At 52.9% G+C, this 24,864-nt stretch overlaps 1 protein-coding gene across 1 annotated transcript in view; it reads right to left on the bottom strand.

Annotated features, from left to right (window-relative positions):
• The window catches only part of Jph3 (junctophilin 3), a 63,320-nt gene that overhangs the window by 13,854 nt on the left and 24,602 nt on the right, over window positions 1-24,864 (bottom strand). The window lies entirely within an intron of this gene.

The raw sequence follows: 24,864 nt of genomic DNA, 5'->3' as shown, positions 1-24,864 counted from the left end.
ATTTTATTTTATTTTATTTTATTTTATTTTATTTTATTTTATTTTATTTTATTTTGGTGGAAAGGGAGGGGGAGACAGGATCTCTCTCTGTAGCCCAGGCAGGCCTCAAATTCATAATCCTCCTACCTCAGCCTTACTGCTGGGCTGACAGGTGTGCACAGCCCTGCCTTTATGCAGAAGAACCTGCCTTTATGCCTAGGACCAGTGTCAGAGAACCATAGCGGAAGGGTCCACCAAAGAGACAGGAGGGTCAGGAGTCACAGTGAGCCTCTGGAGGAAGGAGCTCCAGTTCCAGAACCTTCTATCTCTCCCTTGTGCCAGCCCTTCTGTGTTTCTCTGTGTCTGTGGGAATTGTCTCTTCCGCTGGACCACAGGAACTCAATTTTCCATGGCCAGTGTCTCACTGCCTCTTGTTCTGTATCTATCCCTGGCCTGGGTTGGCAGAAGGGGATGGGGCAAAGGTCATAGGCATCATGGCTTCCCTCCTCCTGTGCTTTGCCCCTTGGGGATCTCACAGGATGGTATACAGTGTTGCCAACTGTGTGTATGCTTCTAACTCCTCCTCTGCCACAGTAGCACTGCTAATCTCTACTGGACTCAGGCGCTCACATATGCTCTCTGGTCAGTACTGGCAACAGATATCAGGGTTCCTCCAGATATGGTCCCCAGACTTCACTGAACATCAGGGAGGGCCTGTTTCATCCAGATAGGTTTGTGCCTTTTGGGGCTTCAGCCCTTCTTGCTTCCTGGAAGTTTACTCCTTCACATGCTGTGCATGTCTGCTGCTGGCCTAGCCTATTACCCCTCTCATGAACCCCCCTGGCAGGTCCTACCCGAAACTCAAGGCCTTCAACCCCTCAGAACTGAGATAAGGCGTCTTTGTGCTCAGCCAAGATGTCTTACTGCAGAACACACCCTGGACGGCTGCTGCCCTGAACCAGTGCTGGTCTGAGAAGGAGCAAGAACAACAGTGGGCATAGACAGACACCAGGACGCAGGCAGGGCCACACTGCTGCAGACGCTGTCCCTCATGAAGGCGGCTAAGCTTGGTGGCTCTTTCAGCCTTCCCAGCCTACACTCCACAAGGCATCTTCCCCCCCCCTCTCTCTCTCTCTCTCTCTCTCTCTCTCTCTCTCTCTCTCTCTCTCCACGCGACACTCTGTAGCCCAGACGGGCCTTGAATTCTTAATCCTCCTGCCTCTGCTACCTTAGTGCTAGGATGTGTCACCCTGGGCTTCACTTGACTGTGAATGTGGCTTTCTTTACACTTCATTTTTTTATTTATTTTTTTATTTTATTTTATTTTATTTTATTTTATTTTATTTTGGTTTTTCGAGACAGGGTTTCTCTGTGTAGCCCTGGCTGTCCTAGAACTCACTCTGTAGACCAGGCTGGCCTCAAACTCAGAAATCCACCTGCCTCTGCCTCCCAAGTGCTGGGATTAAAGGTGTGCGCCACCACCGCCTGGCTCTTTACACTTCTAAGGACAGCCTTAAATCACAAAGGTCAAGTGTGTGTGACATAGGTTGGGTCATGGCCCCAGTAGATGTATTAATGGTCCTGCCCCAGGTATTTGTAGCCATGACCTTATTCAGGGATGGCGAGGTCACCAGGATGGGCCCTAATCCAGTATTCTGGCCTATTGAGAAAACTAGAACATAGGCAGAGAACTCCGTGAAGATGCTGGACCTGCCACCATCTTGAAAAGAACAGAGCTAGGGCCAGATTCTCCTCACAGCCTGTCACGGAGCCAGCCCTGCTGACACCTTGATCTGGACTCTTCTTCCCAGGAAGATGGAACAGTCAAGCTCCAAGTTCATAGTGCTTGGATCTGACAGCCTTGGAAAGCAAATGGTACATGATGGAGTTATGTCTAGCACATGGTCCACCTAAAACCACTGTTCGTGGTGAAATCCCATGCGGCCCTGGTGTCTCAGGGCTGTGGAGCAAATGGACTCTTCCTATTCCTCCTCAAGGGAAGCCAACCTCCTAGAGACTCTACTGGAAGTGGCCTGTCTGCAACCAGGTGCCTGCTGGGACCAGCCCCATACGTTGGAGCATTTGACTCTCAGAGCAGCCCTTGGAGACTGGACCAGAGTTTGTCATGCCCTGCAGACAGGCCAGTGACCTCTTGGCTTTTACCCTGACAAGATTAGAGATTCTGGGCAGCCCCGATACCAGGCATTGTGCACAGGAACAATAGAGTCATGGTTTATAATGTCACGACCAGGGAGACTCAGGCTGGCTCTGTCCTCCAACAGCTACATAGCGACTCTGCCAATGGGTGCTACAGACTGCCATGGAACTCCTAGACACAAGCCTTGGGATTTCTCAGGGCTGCGTACAGGGCCCAAGCAGCAGAGCCACTACAACCATGCTCTCTCAGGAATGGACTGTTCCACAGGTCCGTACATGGGGATTGGTAGGGGTATCTCCTGTGAGCTGCCTGCTAGGGACCACAGCAGAGGTTGATGAAGGCCTGCACCCGACAGAGGCTGGAAGGTTCCCAGGTGTCCTCGGCTCACAGCACCGCCCTTCCTCCCTGCACTGTGTGCCAGTCACAGGACATGGTGGCTCATTTGAGTTTATCTTTTAGACAAGGTCTTGCTAAGTCACCCTCCCAGGTCTTAAACATAGCCTTCCAATCCAAAATGACCAATCGTGCCTGGTTATAGCCATCAAGTGTTTATGCACAGCTCAGAGTATAGTCACCAAGGTGCCCAGGGCCTCTCCTCACAGCGAAGGAAGCTCCGATGTAAGGTGGCTACAGTGTCTAAGCCACTGTTACCAAGTGATTGCTCCACTAACTCTGGGTATACACTCACATGGAGAGCCCTCCTGACCACAGCACTAAACAGTGCATAGACTTAACACACAGCCCTTCCGAGCTCAGCCCTTCACAGTGTGTATACCCAGAGAACCACGCTGACCACAGCACGTGTATACACACACACATGCACACACATGGCACAGTGTGCATGTATGCACACACAGCCCTCCCGAGCACAGACCTCTGTGCATGTGCGTACACACGGCCATCTTGACCATGGACAGCCACAGCGTCACCGTAGGAGCAGCCCTGACAGGCTGAGGTGAACACATGGCCTCCGCTTTCACTGGCCACTCTGCTGGGGAAGTCCTCTCTAGGATTCACGTCCTCATCTATGGAGTGGGTATAGAGAGGGGTCACTGTGTGGCAAAGAAGCCTGGAGCATGGCCTGCTGCACCACTGTGGAGGTTCTGTGGGTTCACTTTGGAGTGGCCTCATGGCCTATTTCCCTGACATGTCTGGTTCAACGAGCAAGTTCAAAGGTGCTGGGAACAATTTGGAATGTGCCATCCCTCCAGAGTCCAGATTCATCTTCTCTGGATGCCCCACACATCCAACCTCAGCTCCTGGCAACAGCCAACCGCTTCCTGGTTTTGTTGTTTTCAGTCTTTCTGGAGACATTAAGGAGCCAGGGCACAGGGAGGGGGGTTGGGGAGGGATGCTGGATCTGGCTGCATCTGTATGAGGTGAGGTCGGCTGGGGGAGGGAGGGGAGGCACAGAGCATAAAAACTCAGGATAGAAGAGCCACCTCCCAGCCCCTCTAGGGTCACCAGTGACTCAGAGGACATCGGACCAGTGTAGCATGGCTGCCCCGCCCCTTGGCCTATTCCCACTGTACCAGGGACCACCTTTGCCTTCCTCAAAGGTTCCTCTCTAAGTGGAAAGAAACTCTGCTATAAAAGAAGAAAGGAGCTTTAGTAGCTGTCTCTGCAAGCAGCCACACATGGCGAGGGAGGAAAGATCCCTCTGCTTCCTCTGAGTCACTGGTACCCTCTGGAGCAGTGCCCATTGGACAAATGTGCCCAGTGGACACAGATACTGGGCACAGGCAGGCATTGGGGACTGCACACAGGACAGGGCCTGCCCAGTAAGAAGGGTCAGCAGGAGGCTGGCACAGTGACCGAGAGGCATGTCCAGGTCCCAGTGCAGACACACGAACATGTGTGAGATCACTCTGGGGCACACTGGAGACATAAGTGAGTTTTTCGCTTCTAATTTCAAGGGATACTTTTTCTTCTGGAGGCAGGGTCTCACTATGTACCCCAAACCAGTGTCAAATTCACAATCCTCCTGCCTCAGCCTCCTGAACAGCTCCAAAAAACCTTCACTGTGAATATGCAAATACACTAAAACCCAATAAAGTCTGAAATCTAGAGCAAAACAGTATCCCAGCCAGCCTGAGCACTACGGTTCTCACGCATCAGACACGGGACACGGTGATGTATCCTACAATTCCCACACGTCAGACACGGAGCTGAGCGCTACGGATCCCATGTGTCAGACACAAGACCCAAAGCTAGATGCCACACCACACGGTCCGCTCCACTTCTCCCTTAACAGCACACTTTGAAATCTGTGTCACGTTAGTGGACTTTAGAAATTCCTGGTTCTGTTCACGGAGCTGCCCCAAGCTGACGGCGGCCATGTGTCACTGCCTGCCTAACGATGATCTGTTGATCACGTTGGACTTTTGCACGTATCTATTTTTGGGATCCATTTCCAGAAATGTGACCTCCTAGTTAAGGTGCTGCACAGATACAAGGCCTATGCTCTACTGGACATGACGAGCACTCTCCTGGGTCCACAGCTCTCCTGCTCAGGACTTCAGGAGAGCTTACCCATCTCTCCCGGGCTGACAAGCAGGGCAGTATCACCCAGTGTTGCTTTAATTTGCATTTCTCTTTTCGTTCTGCCTTTTTTTTTTAAGATTTATTTATTTATTATATATGAATACACTGTAGCTGTCTTCAGACACACCAGAAGAGGGCATCAGATCTCATTGCAGATGGTTGTGAGCCCCCATGTGGTTGCTGGGATTTGAACTCAGGACCTCTGGAAGTGCAGTCAGTGCTCTTAACCACTGAGCCATCTCTCCAGCTCCCATCGTTCTGCCTTTTTATTATTTTTGAGACAGGGTCTCTCATGTAGCTGACGTCCAGCTTAGTATGAAACTGACATTGAACATATATGATCATCTGTCTTCCTCCTGAGTGCTAGGGTGATAGACATGTGTCACCATGCCTGTGATTATACAAATAATTATTAGTAAACTTAATATATTATACAAATATTACTATAATTAATGATAATTATTTTTTAAAATGCCAACACTGGGCACTGGCTCATTTTAAAGACTTTTAAAATTTATTTTATGTCTGTGAGTACACTTCAGCTGCCTTCAGACAGCACCAGAAGAGGGCATCGGATCCCATTACAGATAGTTGTGAGGTGGGAACTGAACTCAGGACCTTTGGAAGAGCAGTCAGTGCTCTTAACCACTGAGCCCCTAACATCCTCATTACTAATGGGTGTGCATCTGTGTGGGTACACGTGTGTGCATGATAGAGCCCATGAGGGCCAGAAAAGGATGCCAGACCTCCAGGAACTGCAGTTCCAAGTGTCTGCGAGCCACTCAACATGGATGCTGGAATCTGAACTCCAGTCCCTGTGACAGAGCAGGACATGCTATTAGCCACGGAGCCATCTCTCCAGTGCCTCCACCCAGGTTTACATGGTGCTGGAGACTAAACCCAGGGCTTAGTGCACCGTAGTAAGCTGACTGTCTTGCGGGGCTCAGGTTTGAACTCAGAGCTTTGCACATGTAAGTGCGCACTCTCCTGGTGAGCTGTCTTAGCCCTTGGACTTTTGAACCAGGATCTTGCTTTGTGGCAAGGATCTTGCTGGTTTAAAATCTGCAGTACTGCCTTAGTCTCTCCAACATTGAGTTCACGAGAGCACACTGCTGTTGCTGACTGAGCTTGGCTTTACAGCCGTGCTCCATGTAGTAAGGAGTCAGCCTCTTAATGCGCACCTGGGGTTCACCTCAGAGTGGGAGTCACCTCAGACTCCCACTTTCCTGTCCCCCAAACGGAGCCTAAACTGGACCAGTCAATGAGCAACACCCACAATCTGCATCGGCTAAATGCCACCATCTGGAAGTCATGTTCCCAACGGCCTCTCTTTTCCCAGCGTTAGTGCCCTCCTCCTGTGGATACCTCCGTGCTGGCTGAAATATCACCAATGCCCCTGCTGCTGAGGTGAGAACACCGGGGCTGACTTTGGAGGTGGGGGTCAGAAAGCCAATTTTATAAAACCAGGCAGTCCAACAAGAGAAGGCTTTACTGGCAGGGATGGCAGTTGGGGACTGTACTGTGCAGTTCCCCTGTGGACAGGGCTCTGCTCAGAATGTTGTCATAACCCACAGGCTACCCCTCATCACAGGTGGAGACAGTTGTTTATGAGGGCAAGCTTTGCTGAGGCTCATCCCTCCCCCCTCCAGTGCTGAGCCCGCCCAGTCAGAGAGCTCTTGGCCAGTCAGAGAAAAGGCCCCACCCACACTATCCAGTTTTTGTGTGTTGGGGAGGGGGGTAAGGGGAGGATAGAGAGGATGCATCTCAGTTGTCATGACAACCCCAGTGCTCCAGGCGCTCTGGAAGCCTGAGAAAAGCAAAGGCAGGTTGATTTTTAAGCTTTCTTTCACCCTCCTTCCGGTGCCTCCCCTCACCTTCAGGCCTCCTAGCTATCTTTAGATCCAGCACCCCCTCTTTTCCCTCACCCTACAGCCCACCCCCGTGGCCAGGAATAGCAGGCCAACCACGCAAACTGTACGAGGAACAGCCTAGAGACCCACTGAACAGGGCAGTCTTCCCAACAGGCTGGCCTCAGGGTCTTTTCCCAGGGGTGGCTAGGCGGGTCCTGGACACAGAAGCACAGGGTGACAGGGTCAGACATGGGCTAAGATGAACAGAGGCCTCACTCGTGTGGGCAAGCACAGTAACCCGAAGCCTCTGCCAGCCTCTTGTTTTGCCTTTTCAGTGCCCATTTTAAATCCGATCTGTGGGCAATTCTGCTGTACTCAGGTAAAGGAAGAGGAAGGCGTCTGGAGGGGCCTCCTGAGCCCCCAGCAGAGGAGATGTCCACAGGGAGAAACTTTGAACTAGGGGTGATGAAGCAACACCAGAAGAGACAGACAGGAGGCCTCCGTCCATGGAATCTCAAGCATGGCTGCCTATCCCCAAGGATGGCCCAAGGGGATTGTGTATGATACCCCGCTCTCCTCTACCCTGGGGCTCAGCACCAGCAGGACATGTCTGCTACGGTACTGCCTGGCCATCAGAACCCAGATTCCCATGGGTCAGAGGGCGAAGAGGAAGTCGGTCTCTTCCATCGGTGGAACCCCAACAGCTTCCCCCCTGCCCCCCAGCCCCCCGTCTCTGCCAAGGAGCTCAGTGGGACTGAGTGGAGCCTGAACACCAAAGTCAGGAAACAGCAGCGAGCAGAGAGCCTGTTTAGGGGTTAATTGCATTCACGATGTCAGCTGGCTTACCTGTAAGACATACCTTACCAGGCACAGACCTGACACCAATCCTGCCACCTCTCCTAGTGGCAGGCTCTGCCGCCTCTGAAGCCCTTTCCTGCCAACCCTTCTGGAGTCCCTGGTCTCACCTTTATTTGTGTCCCCATGTGAGCAGGTCACACGGCAGCAGGATGCACCCCCACAAGCCAAGGACAGGGTGGGTCCAGGGCAGCACCACAAGCGATAGCTAAACTCAGTCAACAGATGAGAGCCACTCTCGGTGATGCTGTCTGCAGGGGCAGCCGGCAACCAAGGACAGGGGTGAGGGGTGGGGAGGGGGGAGCTCGAAGGCCTCCTAGCAGCATCTCACACAGTAGGGCCAGAGATCCCAGTCTGATGAAGGAGAGGAGCAGAGAGAGAGAGAGAAGGAGGAAGAGGAAGAGGAGGGGGGAAAGAAAAGGAGGAAGGAGAGAGCTGGAGGGGAAGGCAGTGGCTGAGGAGGGAGGGCCTGGGGGGCCTGTGCACAGCTCTTGGCTTCTCCACTCAGATCTTAGTACGAAGCAGGACTGTTGACGGAGAGGGAGTCAAGGCCACGGAGGACCTGGGGACCTTAGGTTACAGAGGAGACATTGATCGAAGCCTTTACTCAGTACTCAGGTTTCTTGGGGAAACTGTTTCTCTCCTGTCCTGAACAGGGCTTGTCAGGGACCCAGCCCTAGAATGCCACCTGCTACCCAGTTCTGCCACTACAGGAGCAGCATGGCACAGGGACAGAGCTCTCCCTGAAAGCTGCCAACACCGACAGCCTGCACCTCCTGGGGTGTCAGCCTGTGCACTGTGTTTGGGTCACTCGGAGAATGACAGAAGATCAGCAACGACTCAGAGCAGACAGAGAGTACCCAGAGGGGACAGGGACTGTGGTCCAAAGATCCCTGCTGCCACCCACAGGTCTGACTGATCCTGAGCTACTGTTCAAATGTGACCAAGGGCCCTTCCTCTCTGTCACCCCCACAGCTGGGCATGGAGGTCCTTGTCCCTCATGTGTAGGACCTCAGCTCACTGCCTACCCCACCCAGCAAGTAGGCACTGGAATCCCGAGCCTCTTCTGCATGCAACTTCTTGCAGGAGGAAATGGGGGTGTGGGGGGGGAAGGGGTGGAGACCACTCAGCCCTACAGCCAGCTGCTTCCTGATCTTCCCGCTCAGGGTCACAAAACACAGTCAGACAGACAGACAAACAGACAGTCCTGCAGAGCTCCAGCACCCTCCAGGATCTGCAGGGATCTGCCATTTCTTTGCAAATTTTCAGTTCTCCAAAGGCAAAGTGTAGCAGGCTGGTCTCCTGGGGCCATGCAAAGGATTAATGAGGTGTTTGTGGAGTTCACCAGTCCCTGGGGATCAGATCTCAGTGCACACTGGAGCTAATGGCAGAGCTGAACTTGACATCCAAGGAGTGAACAAAGTGGGTGTGGAAACAGGACTGGGAGGCCCAGGCCCGGCCCAGCCCGCTGTGCCAAAGCTGGAAGAGGTGGGGCTTGGGACTCAGGCTGCTAGCCACTCCTGCATTCACAGGGTGTCACTCCACGCCCTGTCCCCTCATTCAGGTTCTACTGGACAAGGTAGGTCCCCAAAGGAAAAGCCCTCATCTTCCCCCAATACCTGTTAGGAAATGTGTAGCATTCAGAAGATACTTTGTATCTACGACTAAATTGAGAACCTCAAGAGGTCAGCACTGCGGCTCAGCCGGTAAAAGGAGCTTGCCGCCAAGCCTGCGACCCAAATTCAATTCCTGGAGTCTTCAGGGTGGAAAGAGAGAACTGACTCCACCAGGCTGTCCTCTGATGTCCACATGCACACCATGGAAAATGCATATTTACACACAGAGACAGACAGAAAGACAGACACACAAAGTAAAGAAAAGATAAAAGTGAGAGCTGGGTGGTGGTGGTGTACACCTTTAATCCCAGCACTCGGCAAAGGCAGGTGGGCCTCTGAGTTGGAGGCCAGCCTGGTCTACAGAGCTAGTTCCAGGACAGCCAGGGCTACACTAAGAAACCTTGTCTTGAAAAACAAAAATAAACACAAAAATTGAGGACCTCGAGGTGAGGTCAGCCAGATGACCCAGACCCTAACTGTCACCACCAGTGTCCTTAAAAGGCAGATTTCATACAAGGCATGGTGACACATGCCAGTAATCTCAGTACTTGAGAGGCAGAGGCAGGGAGATCAGGAGTTCAAAGCCTTCCTCAGCTTTCCAGCAGATTCCATGCTAGCCTGGTCTACGTAAGATGTTGTCTCATAACAAACAACAGAAAGGAAAAAGGGAAGAGAGCACCTTTCAGACAGAAGCCACGTAAAGACAAAGGCAGAGACTGGACTGACACATGCTAAGGAGATACAGCAAGGATGCTCTGGATGCTGGAATGGGTGGGAAGGGGGCTCCCCTGGAGCCCAGGGGAATGTGATCCTTTGTAGGCCCACATTTCCTATGCCAGGCCTCTAAACTGAGAGATCTCAGCTCCCTCCAGTTTGTACTGAGCACTCAGACTGTGGCCCTCTGTTACAACACCTCAGGAAACTACAGGAACAGCAGTGGGGGTGGGGGTGGAGGGCACACAGGCTGCTGCAGTCTGCACAGATGCTGCCAGGATCAGATGCACGGCCAGGTAAACGCTTCAACCCTCTAGACACGAGAGGATGACAATACTGTCTCTTCACAAGGTCTATGGGCACAGTTATAGGGGTTTCTACATACTCTCACAAGACATTGCCCACGTCCATCAGAAATCAAACCATCTGGCTTTCCACATCTGTAGCCACTGACTCTGCCCCTGCCGATCTGAGTTCAGTTACCTGAGAATGAACCAGGTTATGGGCTGAGGGGGTCAGAGATAGGAGAGAGTTGGTACCAAAGTCTCAATTCAAAGCTGAGGACAACCCCAGGACAACCAAAATCCACATCCACTGACAGAGATGGGATCTGGGATTGGAGCACACAGGCTTGAGCAGGAGTGGACTCAGCATGACAGGAAAGAGGAGTCAGGCTTCTCTGTCACCATGTCCAGACCAGTTTTGTAGGCCCTGTCCCTGTGCGTGACATCTGGGCCTAGGGGAAGAGAACTGGATTCTGTCTCCGTAGCTGTCTCAGCATCTGTGATGTGGGGTCACCTGTGAAGTCAGGAGCGAAAGAAGCTCAAAGGTGTCTCAGAGTCTGATGCTGAGCCGGCTGTGGAGAGAGCACCCGAAAATCAGGAAGAGACTCCATGGGGACCCCAGGGCTCAGCCCACCTCCCCTGAGACCTAAGTGTGGGACCCAGCCAAAGCCTCCTTGGACTCAGTGTGGTCACTAGTTAAGGTCATCTGGTCAGGGGAGTTTTGCAACCCACAGGCTTGAGCGAGTTGTCTCAGGTGTCCTGGATGGACACCCAAGTGCTCCCCTGGGGAGGAAGGTTCTAGTTGGTCCACTCTGCAGGGGACTGACTGAGAGCCAGACTGGAGCAGGAAGAGAACAGCAATGAGCTGTTGGGTGTGGAGGAGACACTGAGTGCCACCTGCTTGCCAGGGCCAGGGAGACAGAAGCCCAGAGGTGCGAGTGTAGGCGACCCCCGGAGTCCTGTGCAGTGCAGGTCTGGATTAAGATCCACCCTGGACACGTAGCACTCATCGAGATCTGACAAAGCTCATACAGACACCAGGCAGGGGTCCAGTTTTATCAGAGAGCCTGGACAAGTCACATTCCTACCCGGGGAGACCTGGCTTCCTCACGTGTGATGGGGAAGAGAGGTGTGAGTGACCAGAACTTAGGGGTGCTGCACTCGGTTCCTCCCCCAAACTGGCTGGCCAAAAGGTGACTGTCAATTGACCCTGTCCCATCCTGTCAGTAGAGCATGCTCAAGATCACTGACCAGGCTCCATCCCTCACCCCGGCCTTGGGGAGACCTTCCAACCTGACCAGTCTGCAGGTGCCTACCATCTGTGCCCTGGTGATGGTTAGAAGATGATCCAGCTATAACCATGAACGACTAAGACTCAAGCCACCCCACTAACTGTGTGGCTGCCTCCTCCACACATGGAGGAATTGGAGGGCAAGCACTTGGCTGAGATGGGTCTTAGAGACCCTCTCAGGTTTGTGGAGGGTGGGGATACTGTACAGTGCAGATGGGGGCTGAGTCAGAGCCTGTGGTCCTACAAGGCTCCTAGTGCTGTGGAGGAAACATGCATCCACGCTAGGACGGTGCTAGTTGGGCTCCGGTCAGCTGCTCCCCCATCTCAGTGGACACACCCTGTTAACCTCGAATAGGATAAGGAATCTCCAGGTGAGGGCGCTAACGGGCAGAAGCAGGAGGCTGGTGTTACCCTTTGGCTTTGTTTGCCTCTAAAAAAGTGTGACAACTGTATTACATAAAGAGTGGGACATCTGGGAGAAAGAAGAGGAATATCAGAAAGATTTGATTTTTTTTTTTTGATAGCCAAGCACTCAGAAAGCTGAGGCAGGAGGATTACTGCCAGTTTGAGGCTGGCCAGAGCTACATGGCATGAGTCTATCTAAAAAACCTAACTAGCTAACTAAATAAAGAAGTGGATTCATGTTTCAAATGAGCCCCACAGGAGGGACCCCGGGAGAGGGCCTTCTCCCAGAATTCCAGGTAAGGCCTAGCCTTTTACCCCAAACTTGGACTTCACTCACTAGGACCTGCGCAAGCCCAGCCAGAATATGGGAGCACCCCTCGGGTGGTGTATGCCTAGGGGGAGCCTAGCAACAGTCCTTGTCTCACCCACAGGCCTCCATTTGCCTCCTGCTTCTCATCACACCCCTCAAGTGCTCGAGACTTGGAAGCAGCACAGGCCTGGCCAGCACCCAGAGCTTAGGCCCCAGTGGGAGGCATTTATTTTCAACCCCTGGACACTTTCATGTGACTTTGCAACACAAGGCCATTCCCACACATGTCACAGGATAGGAACACCGCTCAAGTAGATGCCTGTGTGACATCACTGCATGGGCAGGAAACTGGCACTACATCATCCAATGACAGGGCTGTGTGGGCGGGGCTGGCAGAGACCGGGGAGGATGGGAAGCTGGTAGAAACACAGCAGGCTCAACAACACTAACACCACCAATGTGTCCACTGAACTTGGAAATGACCCTAGTTTGTGGGGATGCTGAGGAGTGGTCGTGATGAGGGCAGGCTGACACAGGTGACCAGTCCTGATGCCATAAGAAGAGAGTGCGTGAAGCCAGTGTGCAGAGGTACACACTGTGTCTTCAGACACGGGTGGCATGAGCCTGCACAGAGGGAGACACACAGTCTGCATTGCATGAGGAGTCCTTGATCTCTTCTTGGGGTAAATATTCATCTTTCAAACAAGCATCGACTGGAAACTGCCCATACAGCTGTCATGATCACAGGCTGGGTCTTGGCGTAGGAGAGCCTGCCCTGCTTGCACAAGGCCTGGGCTCAGTCCTTGGCAACCCCAAGACAGTAACAAAAAAATAATATTGAAGCTTTGGTGATATCCTTGAATGTCAGTCCCATGTTAGAATTTTCTGTGTCCTTCCACGTCAGCATCCTTAGAGTGACAGAGGAGTAGAAACTGAGGACTTCGAGGGGCAGGTGTGATTGGTGGTGCCAGGCCCTGTGGGACCTGCAGCAAAAGGAGCTCCTGAGGATTGGTAAGTAGAGAAAGGGCCCCCACAGGTCACAGCTGCTAGGAAAGGGGTTAAAGGAGGCACAGAGGCTGAGGCAGAGGGATGGCAAGGTCAGGACGCACCTGTTATACATAAGGGAGACCTTGCTTCAAAACCCAAAACTAAACCCCAAAACTCAAAACCCATGGGGGTGCATCCTCATTTCACCCGGCCAGGCCTGCTGGAACCCTGACATCGGGCAGGGGTTCTCCCCGATCTGAGCAGACACCCTGGTAGTCACCATTGACGGGGGAGGCACGTTTTCCTCAGCCCTGCCATCCCTAGAACCCCAGCTTTTATGGTGCCAGCAGGTTAGAGAGTTAGAGGAGAGCCATGTTTAATGGGGACAAAGGCTTCACTCTGAAGGCAGATGCTGGTTATGGTTGTGTGTGTGTGCGCGTATGTGCGTGCGTGCGTGCGTGCGTGCGTGCGTGCGTGCGTGTGTGCATGCGTGTGTGCATGTGTGTGTGTGTGATTCGATGAACAATGACTAAGGGTACCATTTTGTTCTGTGCATTCTATAAAAATTCTCATGTGTGCGTGTTCTCACAAGTGCACACACGTAGAGGCCAAACGCTGGGCATCTTCCTCCGTTAACATCTACTTTGCTCTTTAGGACAGGGTCTCTCCCTGGCCCAAGACTGCAGATTAAGCTAGGATTGCTGACCAGTGAGCCTCAGGCATCCCGGCCTCCACCGCCCCTGCTGTGGGATTACAAGCATGAGCCACCACGCCTGCCTTTGTATGGAGCTCCTGGGGATGAGCTCAGGTCCTTGTGCTTGCGAGCAACCTCCATGGCTCCTTTAGCCACGATTTCTAAAAACTGCAGATAAAATGCCACAGGGCTAGGGAGATGGTGGTGGTGGTGGTGGGGGTGTCAAGAGCAATACAGGAAGACATCATTAAGCTCTGGCCTTCACATACACAGAGGGTGGGTGGGCGCACTTACAGACCTGTGAACACACATGTGCACACATGCACACACACAGAGGCACTGCTGAGCATACTCACAGACACATGCAAACTACATACACATAGAAGGCACACATGTGAACACACATGCATACCACATACACACCCCATGCTGGGACACCTGGGAACTTTAAGCCAACACAGCCCAGAGACAACACACAAGCTCCCCTAGAGGCAGCCTTTGGTGAGCCTCTAACAGAGGCTCCTTATCAACAGAGGCTGGCTGGCTTCCCACCCAGATCTGGCCTTCTAATCCTTTTCAACCCAGTGTCCTCCGTAGCCACTACCGGTCTATCAGTGATAGCGTGGCGCCATCACCCTGGCCTCTCCAACAGCTGCTCTCCACAAGGGGCAGGCTGCGACGCCAGGGCGGGGTGTCTGGGCCTGCTGTGGGTGCTCCAGCTGGGCACAGCTGACTGGTAACTGAGGTCACGCTGACTGTGGAGCCCTGCGGGTAATAGCTCCCTCACTCAGCTACCTCGCCTAATTGCTTCTCAAGGCGCCAGCCATCGGGCTGCCCTGCTGAGAAAATCACTAACAGACCCCTGGGGCTGGAAAGGGGAGGCCTCAGGGCTGTGAAAAGGAGCCACATCAGCCAATCACTTCCTTCCATCTGCCAGGAACCGGCTCCTCATAAACACCCTACATGCAGCTGTCAGTTGATGGCAGAGGGCCAGGCTCGATTCGCTGTGGCCCTCCTGGTTTCATGATGGGAATCCACAGGTGAAGAAGGGGGGAGGGATGGAGAGAGAATGGAGGGAGCGGGAACAGAGAGACAGCTAAGGAAGAAGGGGTTGAAAGGGAGGGAGGAGGGAAGGGAGGATGGAAGGAAAGAAAATTTAAGGAGAGGCAGAGGCAGACACGGAGAGAGAGCAACAGAGGCAAGGGCTGGAGACAGGTGGACTACCCTCACCTCTGTCCTCAGAAGAAAAACAGAACGGAAGGCCCCAGCTGGCCATCTGCTCTGGGTTTGGAGACAGCCTGCCTTGGCTGTCTCTTAGCTCTGTGATTCAGGGAAATCTAACACACCCACTCACACTCACTCCATCTACCCTGACCCAGTCTGGTCCAAGCCAGAGGCCCAAGGTGACACACAGACTCTGTGCTCAGAAAACAAGGGGCTGAGCAAGGGAGCTATTACCGGCAGGGGGGCCAGGTATTGTGACCCTTATAGAGATGGGGCAGCCAGGGGCCCAGGAAAGACTGTGGATTGAGGGACACAAGCCCTGAGTGACTACTCCTAGTCAGGGTGGCAAATATGTCTGTTTCCCATAGCAGTTGCTCCCCTGTAACTCATTGTCCTAAAACCACCAACAGTCACCTGGACCCTGTTTAGATTAGGACCACGTTTCCTAGCAACCAAGTGTCCTCACAAGATGGCTGTACCTTCTCTCTCCTCCTTCTTGAAATCACAGTGTGAGCTGGGGTCACATTCAGTGGTGAGTTATTAAAGACCTGGGCACTTGACCTCAGGGAGCAGCTCTGCCTAGCACGGACAGGCCCTGAGGGGAGGCAGCTTTGGGCTTGCTTCTTCCCCCATGGAGTTAGAGTGGAGATGGCTTTGCCTGCTGGGGGATCTGCCTCATTCCCTGAGCCTTGCGTCTCGGAGGGCACCCAAGACAAGCCTACAGGGAGAGCTCAGAGTTAGGTGTCTGTCCCTGTTCCTGAAAGGAACACTACTGCAGTGTCCTCTCGTGTGTTCCAGGGCACAGGGTCAGGCAGCATTATACTCTCAAGGAGCCCGATCTTATGTCAGGGAGCCTGGTTGCAACTTAGATGAATTTAACCAACATTTAGAGAATGCAAATATTTACTAAAACACCAAAATGAATGATTTTCTCCGAGTAGGTATAACATGACCCATAAACACACAGAAAGATGCGTAATACCACTGGCCGTATGGAAATGCAGGTCGAAGCTAGGCTGAGCGACACACCTGAGGTACAAGGATCATAAGTTCAAGGTCAGTCTGAGCTACAAACCCACAATAAGACACCATTTCCCACCCACTGAAATGGCGGGATAGAGAAGACGGCCAACACCAAGTGCTGGCAAGGGATGGAGAGAGTCACACCATGTCAACCCAACAGCTGCAGAAGCAGATCAGCAAAGACACCACAAGATTCAGAAAAACTGCACGTATGTCCATGAAAGTTCAAGTCAGCCTTGTCCACAGTAGACAAGAGTAGATACAGGCCAAGAGTTCAAGGGATAATGAACAGGTCAGAAACTACATAGAATATCACCCAGTCATCAACAGGAATGACCAGTGAGAACGTGATGTGGACCAAAAAAACGTGAACAAAAGGCCTCTAGGGGTAAGATGCTGAAATATGAAAAGCCCACAGAGACAGGAATCAGACTATAGTTCCACACTGGGAACAGAGTGGGGATGATTGTGTATCTGAGGTGATAAGGTTGTCCTGAGATGTAGGCAGGATATACTGGCCCATAAATGGGGCTCTAACCATGTTGGCCTATGGCCTTGGCTCTATTCTAGGATTGGCTGAGCCGCTAGGCATCTTTCAGCACCACGGACAGAGCACTCCCGGGCTCTTCCCTCGGGCTCCTCCCCCGGGCTCCTCCCTCGGACACCTGGTTCCAGCTGTGTGCACTGTTTTTGGAAGGATGTGTAACCTTGAAGCGGTGGAGCCTTGCTGGAGGAAGTCAGGGGTCACTGGTGCGATAACTCAGCCCCACTTCCTGTCTGCAGACACCATGTTCCCCCCCCCCCCCCCCAACTTCAGGTTCCATACCTCCACTGCGACAGACTGCTAGCTACAACCAGACTTTCCTTCCCTGGAGCAATGGGGAAATTGAAAGTGACTAGCCCCATGTTGTATAAGCACGGGAGCTTCCAGGAGAATGTCTGTAAGGCTCTGGGAGTGAACGGACATCTCCTTCCTGCAAAGGTTGAGAGCCGTCAGGTGTGTGAGCAAACACACCTGCCAGCCTTCTCTACCTCATGCTGAGAACCTTCTGGATGGTGACACAGAGCACAGAGGAAACAACTGGGAGGAGAGAGAGCCCCAGTGTCTGCAGCTGTGCCTGCAGTACACTCCAGCAGGGGGAGCTAACCAAGGGCCATTTTGCTTTAGCTAACTGCCCTGGGATTCTGTCCTCGAGACCATGTCCTGATTACATCGTTGACTGCACTCTACACACAGACGGGTGGAACCCCAAGTTGTCCGTTATACTTTAAAATCCCTTAGAATCATGGGTTCCAGAGCTCGGTTACACAACATAAACACAGACTTAAGCCTGGGAGACCAAGGGCAGTGAGTTGTTTTGCGTCCCACTCGGCTCCTTTCATCTCTGCCTGCCTCTCCCTTCGGCCTCCAACTGGAAGAGCCTAAGCTTGACAAGGCAAGCGGAGGCAGCGGCTCCCCACGGGGAGCAGAGGCCATCCTAGTCTACAGATGACAACACAGGCCTCGGTGTTGAGTCTCGAGGGAGTGGGGCACTAAAGACACAGGGTGAGCACTGGGAAAGGCCAGGACCACAGGCAGTGGTGCAAACTTCCAGGGGCGGAGCTGAACTTGCCTCACTCCACTGAACCATCAGGATGGCTGCACAAAGGCACACATGCACACACACACACACACACACATAAATGCACACACACATACATAAACATACACACACATACACATGCATACATACATACACACATACATAAGCATACACATACATGCACACACATACACACACGGCATATACACACATACACATGCATACACATAAATGCACACATGCACACACATACATAAACATACACGCATGTACACACATGCACACACATGCACACACACATGCACACACACCTTCTGTGGGAATATGAAGATGTTCACAGAGCCCCATCAGCAAGAAGCACAAAGACTAGAAGCCAGGCACACGGAACACAAACATGGCTTATGTGGGCAGCGAGGGGCCAGGGCCAGCTCCTGGTTCTGAGTCTTGGGGACACCACTGCAGCAGGCACCTTGGCCTACAGGAATCATAGCAAGTGGTGGAGGGACGGCCCACTGCACAGAGGAGCTGGCTGGGCTGTCGAAGAGTAGCAGGCAAGAGGCAGGTGCAATAGTGCCTCACTCCCCGCCAGCCTGCAGCCCTGGTACAGCCTTCCTGGGACACACAGGTCACTGCAGAAATAATTAACATGAGACCGCTCTGGACTCCAGTGGTCCTGACAGGGCTAGTGAGATGGCTCAGCAGGTAAAGGCACTTGTCATAAGAGCCTGATGACCTACCTAAGTTCAATCCCCACAACCTACATAAAAGAGGAAGGAGAGAACTGACTCTATACAGGGGTCCTCCAACCTTCACACAGCACTGTGGCACACTCCCCATAAAAGGGAAGAGGGAGACAGAGAGAGACAGAGAGTCAGAAAGAGACAGAGACAGAGAGAGATAGAACATAAGGGACAGAGGCAGAAATCAAAGTGGCAGGGCCACAAGCTATGGAACCTTGGAATCCTGAGAACCCCAGAACCACCCAGCAGGAACAGCAGGCCCCGCCCTGGTCCTGAGGAGAAGAACATACATGGCTCCACCCACAGCAGCTTCTAGAACCCCACCCAGACGGTTCCTGCTGCTTTGACTGCCCAGCATGTGCCATGAGACCTTTCAGCAGGATGGAGGGGCTTCCAGAAGAGTCTGTGTGGCTGGAGCAGCGGTGTGTGGGACGACCCCAGGACCTGCCTGCCCTGTCAGATGTCACAGCAAAATCCACCATTAACTTCACAAAAAAACATGAGCCAGGCCTAGTGGCCATGTACACCAGCACCCCAGAGAATTGGCAGCTGCAGTAAGAGGCTCTGGCACAGCCCCTTCTGGGGTCGTGTGAACCACCGGTTAGAGCTGCCAACTCCCTGTGGAAGGCACAGGTAGGCCCAGGGAAGGGACAGCTGACTGTATGTAGGACAAGTTGCCACTGCCTCTGAGACCCTGGTCTTGTCCTCAGGTGGGAACAAGGGGCACAGGAGCATAGACCAGAATAAATGCCTGTACGTTGAAGCCGAGTCCACTGGGGTCAGCTTGACCCCAGAATGTCCACACTGCACACCACGGACACGTCATCTAGCTTGTGGTTCCAGTCTCCACTTGACAACCTATGGAGAGGAAGGCAAGGCCCAGGAGTTCAGGCACCTGCTGAGGTCACAGACACTCGGAGCCACTTCGCACCTTCGAGAGACAAGTCGGAAAAAGGGATTGAGTTGGAGGGTCAGGCTGGATGCGGAGGAGACACCATAATGTCACCGACTCCTAGGACAGGCCACTGAGATCCCATGGGGTACCATCCCAGGGATCTTTTAAACAAGTTCATGTGGCAAAAGGAGAATGTCATGGGCCCAGGTCCCACAGCTCCTCCACCTGCTCAGGACTGCAGGACTCTCGGGCCCTGTGAGCCTCTGGACACAGGCGGCTCCAGCTGAATCCTTCTGGTGCCTGTGGTGCCTCTGTGAATCCAGGTGACAGCTGTTTGATGCTGCGCAGAGAGCCTAGACTACCATGTGACCAGCAGTTCCATAGGCAGGGTGTATGACACCTGTCCTAACTGTGGCTTCCAACAATAGGATCTGACTGTTTGCAGCAAGGTGAGAGGCTTCGGGGTGGGGACCAGGAGGTGGCGCTGGCATGGGCAGAGGCTGCCCAGGTTCTGAGAATTACCACAGAAGGTGCCAGACACAACCCAAGGTCAAGATCTCTCAGATCTCTGAGACAGAACTGAGGTTTTTGAGTAAACTCAGAGCCCTGGAGAGTATACCAGCCTTTAGTGTCCCCTCCTCAGCTGCCCCTGTGTCTAGTCATTTCCCAGGATGCTAAAACCCTACCCACCCTGTCCAGTTGCATGTTGCAAGGCCAAGCCCAAACAGATGAACGAGCCTTTGCCCGCCAGATGTATGAACGACTTCCCATGGGGGCAGGAGCCCAATCCTAGACCAGGAAGCTATACTGTGGGCCAGCACAGCCGGTGGGGTGGGGGATCTGAACATTCTTAGGAGGTACTCAGACACAGACAGGTCTGTGGTCAGGATGGCAAACGCATACACCTCCTTTGGCCACTATAATTAAACTACACCTGCTGTGCTGATGTGCCAAAATACAGAAGAGCCAAAATCAGGGTGTGGCTTGATTGGTCCCATCCAGATTGGCTCCAGGGAAATCCTCTCCCTTAACTTCCCCAACACTAGAAGTTGCTTGCATTCTTTGGCACCTGGCCTCTTTGTACTTGGCAGCACTAGACTCTGCTTTCACTGCCTGCCTCACAGGAAGACCCTGTGACAAAACAGGGCCACCTGAGGGGATAATCGTCCCCTTCCACACCCTTAACAACATCTCCACAGTACTTTTGTCCTGAGAGGTGGCACAGCTGCAGGTTCTGGGCTTGAGATGTAGTACACATCTACACAGCTCCTCGGGACACAGCCACTAACCTAGGAGCACACCACCTCCTCCTGGGAGCGACATCCACCATGGGTTCACAGTGTGTGTCCCTCAGCAGATTGTAAGGCTATGGGGAGAGTGGTACAGAAACAGGGTGGGTAGATGGATGGCCAGTGCAGCCTCAGTCCACGACTGGAAGATCAGAAACGCCTAGAACACTCTAACTGAGGGAGGGCTCCAGCAACGTGGAACACCCACAGCTCAGATGGCGAGGAAACGTGCACACTAGGCTGCGCCAGTGTGGAGACTCCTGGACAAGGGAGAAGGGACGGGCTCAGAGCACCAGACACTGTGCCTTGTAAAGCAAGTTACGAAAGGGTGTGATATGGCAGGGAGCACTGGGATCTCAGGTTCTGGCCCTCAGCCCTGTCTGTAGAGTTAGTTATTCTGGGTACCTGTGAGAACATGATGATAACTATTAGTGACAGGACAGCCACTCTACTGAGTCAAATAGGGTCACTTGAAGGCAGCAACTCGTGGCTCATGGGTGGGTATCATACATGCGTGGATATGCTGGACAGGAACAAATCACAGAATGAGTCACGGCCTGGGAAGGAGGAAGCGGGACTGTGCCAGACACCGCTGTGCATCTCATAACGGTGCACAGTGGAAAAACCTATGGGTACACGGGGGGTGGGGGGCCAGCCCACCCCAAAGGGGGGGGGATCATGAATTATTTACTTATGGAATTTTCCTCAAGATACTGCCAGGCAGACCACAGTTGACCACAGGAAAATGTATGGATGAGAAGGTGCATAGCATTCACATGCAGTGCTGGGGGAGAGGCTTAGCCCAAGATGGCTCATGGTGACGTCATACAGATCTATGAGCAAAGACGTGCTATTTGACCATCTTACTGGGGGACAGCAAGGGTTGGACACTCTCCTGAGCAGGCCTCTTCCCAAGTGTACACACCCACCTCCCTTCCCACCCCAGGAGCAGTACTGCATTTAAAGACATTTTATTTCTCACTTATGTGCATGTGTGCATGCAGTACCCATGGAGACCAGAGGAGGGCATCTGATCCCCTTGAGCTGGAACTGTACGTGGTTGTGAGCTGCCTGACGGGGATGCTGGCAACAGAACTCGGGTCCCCTTAACCACCGAGCATTTCTCCAGCCCCAGTTCTCCATCTAAAGGGCACTTCAAGGTGCCAGGGATTCCCCATCTCCACCAAGAGAAGTCTCTAGAGGGGTTCCCCAAGGGGCCTATGGCACCCTTCAGAGCTACTCCCCAGCCTTTGCCAAGATGGCCTGGAATGTCTACCAAGGATGCTAGGGGCAGTTTCTCATTACACCCTACTGGAATAGGCCTGACCTGCAGGTTCAGAATGGAGCCACCTATGAGACCCTCACCACCCAACCAGGAACCAGCTTCTTAGACTCTCTGTCATCTCCATGGTAACAGTGACGACCCCGGGGATGAACCCGCTCTGCCATGGCAGCACAGCCCTTGGTGGCTTTCGCTGGACCCAAGGTTCTGCCAATCATTTGACACCTCTTCCCTTTCAACATTGGCCTCTGGTTCCTTCTTGGTCCCCACATTCTAAGCCCATTGGGAGGATGTAGAAGACAGAGATTCAGGCTTCCAGCCTGGGTGGTGGCTTGCCTTCTAGATAGCCCTGCCCTGCCTCTCTACCTCCAGCAGGAGACACCAGGAGTCAGCATTCAGGACAGTGCTGAGGCGATATTAGCAACGATGATGGGGCCAACCATAGACCCAGCCTCACATGATGAACTTCCTCCTTTGGTAGGAACCTTTGCTCAGAGAGCAGCCTGCCCTGGCCATTTGGCAGTGACTATAGAGTTGAGAACAGGTTCTTGCTATTTTCAAGGTCAGTATCTAAGAAGCTGGTTCCTGGTGACCGGTGAGGGTCTGGTGCCTCCTGTCTTTCCTGTCAGCCACCCTTAGGCCAGATCCCACAACTTTGCCCGTTCCAGTAACTGAAGACTGCCCAGGGGGAGACTAAGGGGCTCTGCATACCTGCATATGCTATACCTTGTGGGTCACACACTATGTGGAGGTCGCCTGGGAGGGGGTACTCCTATCAACTGGTATCTTTCTCAAAAGACTCTGAAATCCCAGCTGTGTAAACACAGAATCAGGGCCCGTCTCATCTTATGGCCATGCCTCCAATAAGGTAACAGAACCGGGCCCTCTCTGTGACCTTAACTATGCAGAAAACAAGCCTGGACCCAGGTAGCCAATGGGGGGAATGGATGTTCTTCAGGGCTTCAACAGACTAGGTAGGAGTGTGTGTGTGTGTGTGTGTGTGTGTGTGTTTCTGCTGGTGCCCAGGTGCACAAAGGTACACACGTCTTTTCCCTGAGCCCTCCCTCCACCTGTCCTTTGCCTGCTAGGAGAACAACAGAGATACCAAAAGGGACAGGTACACTGACTAGCTGGCTGGGAGCTGAGTGGGTGGTGACTCACTCAGAGCTGTGTGGTCACAGCTCCCAGGTGGACCCCAACTTCTCTGAGTCCCTCTTGTCCCCTTAGCCCTGCCCCTGGGCTTTCCCAAAGCATGCCAACTGTGTGCCAGCCCCATGCAGCTCAGCACGCTCTCACTCTGGGGAAGGCAGGCCAGGGGCAGGGACTGGGAACAACATGGCTCCTCTGCCACAGATGAGAGAACTGAGGCTCAGAGAGAAACACTGACCACAGGGAATCTCCCTGAATGCACCTAGGTCTAGCACCACTCCCTGTTCCAGGGAGACAGCTTCACCCAGTGCTCCATGGCACCCATACAGAAACTATCCTGGGTCCCATGTTCCCATTCCTAACACTGGGGATCTGGCGGTGGGCTGCATGAGACATCAGGGCTGTGGAAGATCCCCAACGTGTCTCAGACCCTCCTCATTCAAGAACACATCTGACGCTGAGCGTGGTGGCGCATGCCTTTAATCCCAGAACTCGGGAGGCAGAGATAAGCAGAGATCTCTGAGTTTAGGTCCAGCCTGGTTTACATAGTGAACTCCAGGATAGCCAGGGCTACATAGGCCTTACTTCAAAATAAGAAAAAAGAAAATAATCCACCTGGTACCTCACAGGGCCATCGCAAGTGCCCCCAGCCTCTGAACTGTCCCTTACCCACCAGGGTCCCAAATTACAAGGCAGACAGCAAGAGGAACTGGCAGCTCATTCACTGGATGCCTGGAATGTAGGGTGCCCGGGTCAGCTTTCAGCTGGCACCGCTGTCCTCTGGCTGTCACTTCCCACCTTTCTGTATAAAGTAGAGGCTTTGTGGATGACAGTAAAACCACCTGAATCTAGCAGGTTCCCAAAATCCCAGGTGAACAGCCACACCCATCATTAACCGTCACTGCCAGGTGATGGGGTTGTTGGGGGCAAGGTTAAGACAGAGCAGTATCAGACCTCAATACTGAGGTAGAAATTCTGTCTTCCCTTCAGTCTTTTAAGAGTTCTTGTGTTCCCCTTTAGACCACAGACACTACAGGGGACAGGCGTGTCTCACCATCAGGCCTCAGCTGACACCTGTGCTCTGTACCATGATCAAAGTTGTCCAGAACCAGCAAACCTTCGACTCCTATAGTCTAAAAGCTTCCTCGAGGCTCATCCATGCCTCAGAAAGTTTCCAGATAGACACATATGTCCTGAGGCCACTGGCTCAGGAGACTGAGGCCTGAGGAGTGGCTGCTGGTCCCCAGGTTCTCAATCTGGGAATGACAGAGACTTCTGGCTTCTTCTGTAGCAGAAGGGGGAGGCAAACATCTACCTCTAAGGTCCTGACAACAAACCAAGCAAGGTACATACCACCAGAGGTCACCCTGGGGAGCCAACACATTTATTATGCTTCCTTATAGAACCTGGGTGCGGGGTACTGAAAGGAATGTGGGTGCTCTCCCCAGATGGCCACTTTGGAAAGTCTTTACTCAGCATGAGTGTTAGCATCCACATAAGCTCAGGTACGGGACCTCTGCTCTGATCTTTTCTTACTTACATACCCTAGTCCCGCCCCCAAGACCGAGAGGCCACCTGCAATTAGGACAGAAAAGCAGGCTGCTATTGGGGGGTCTTATGGCCCTCCTACTAAGGGAAGGTCAGCAATTAACAAGCCAAGCCACGATGATCGATCATTTGCAAGCAGACACAAGTGATCTAGGGAAGATGGTAGCAGTTTGGCTCAGACGATCATCCTGGGCAACACCTTCACAAAGCCATCTAAGAGGTGCATCATGGGGCTGGAGAGATGGCTCAGTGGTTAAGAGCACTGACTGTTCTTCCAGAGGTCCTGAGTTCAATTCCCAGCACCCACATGGTGGCTTACAACCATCTGTAATGGGATCTGATGCCCTCTTGTGGTGTGTCTGAAGAGGGTGACAGTGTACTCATATACATAAAATAAATCTTTTTTTTTTATTAAAGAGGTGCATCACAGCAGAGCCCAGGAGC

This window comes from Grammomys surdaster, unplaced genomic scaffold (genome assembly GCF_004785775.1).
Source record: "Grammomys surdaster isolate TR1022 unplaced genomic scaffold, NIH_TR_1.0 128, whole genome shotgun sequence".
In the NCBI taxonomy this organism is placed as follows: Eukaryota; Metazoa; Chordata; class Mammalia; order Rodentia; family Muridae; genus Grammomys; species Grammomys surdaster.
The sequence above is the reverse complement of the archived record's forward strand: the minus strand, read 5'-3'. Positions and strand labels throughout refer to the sequence as shown.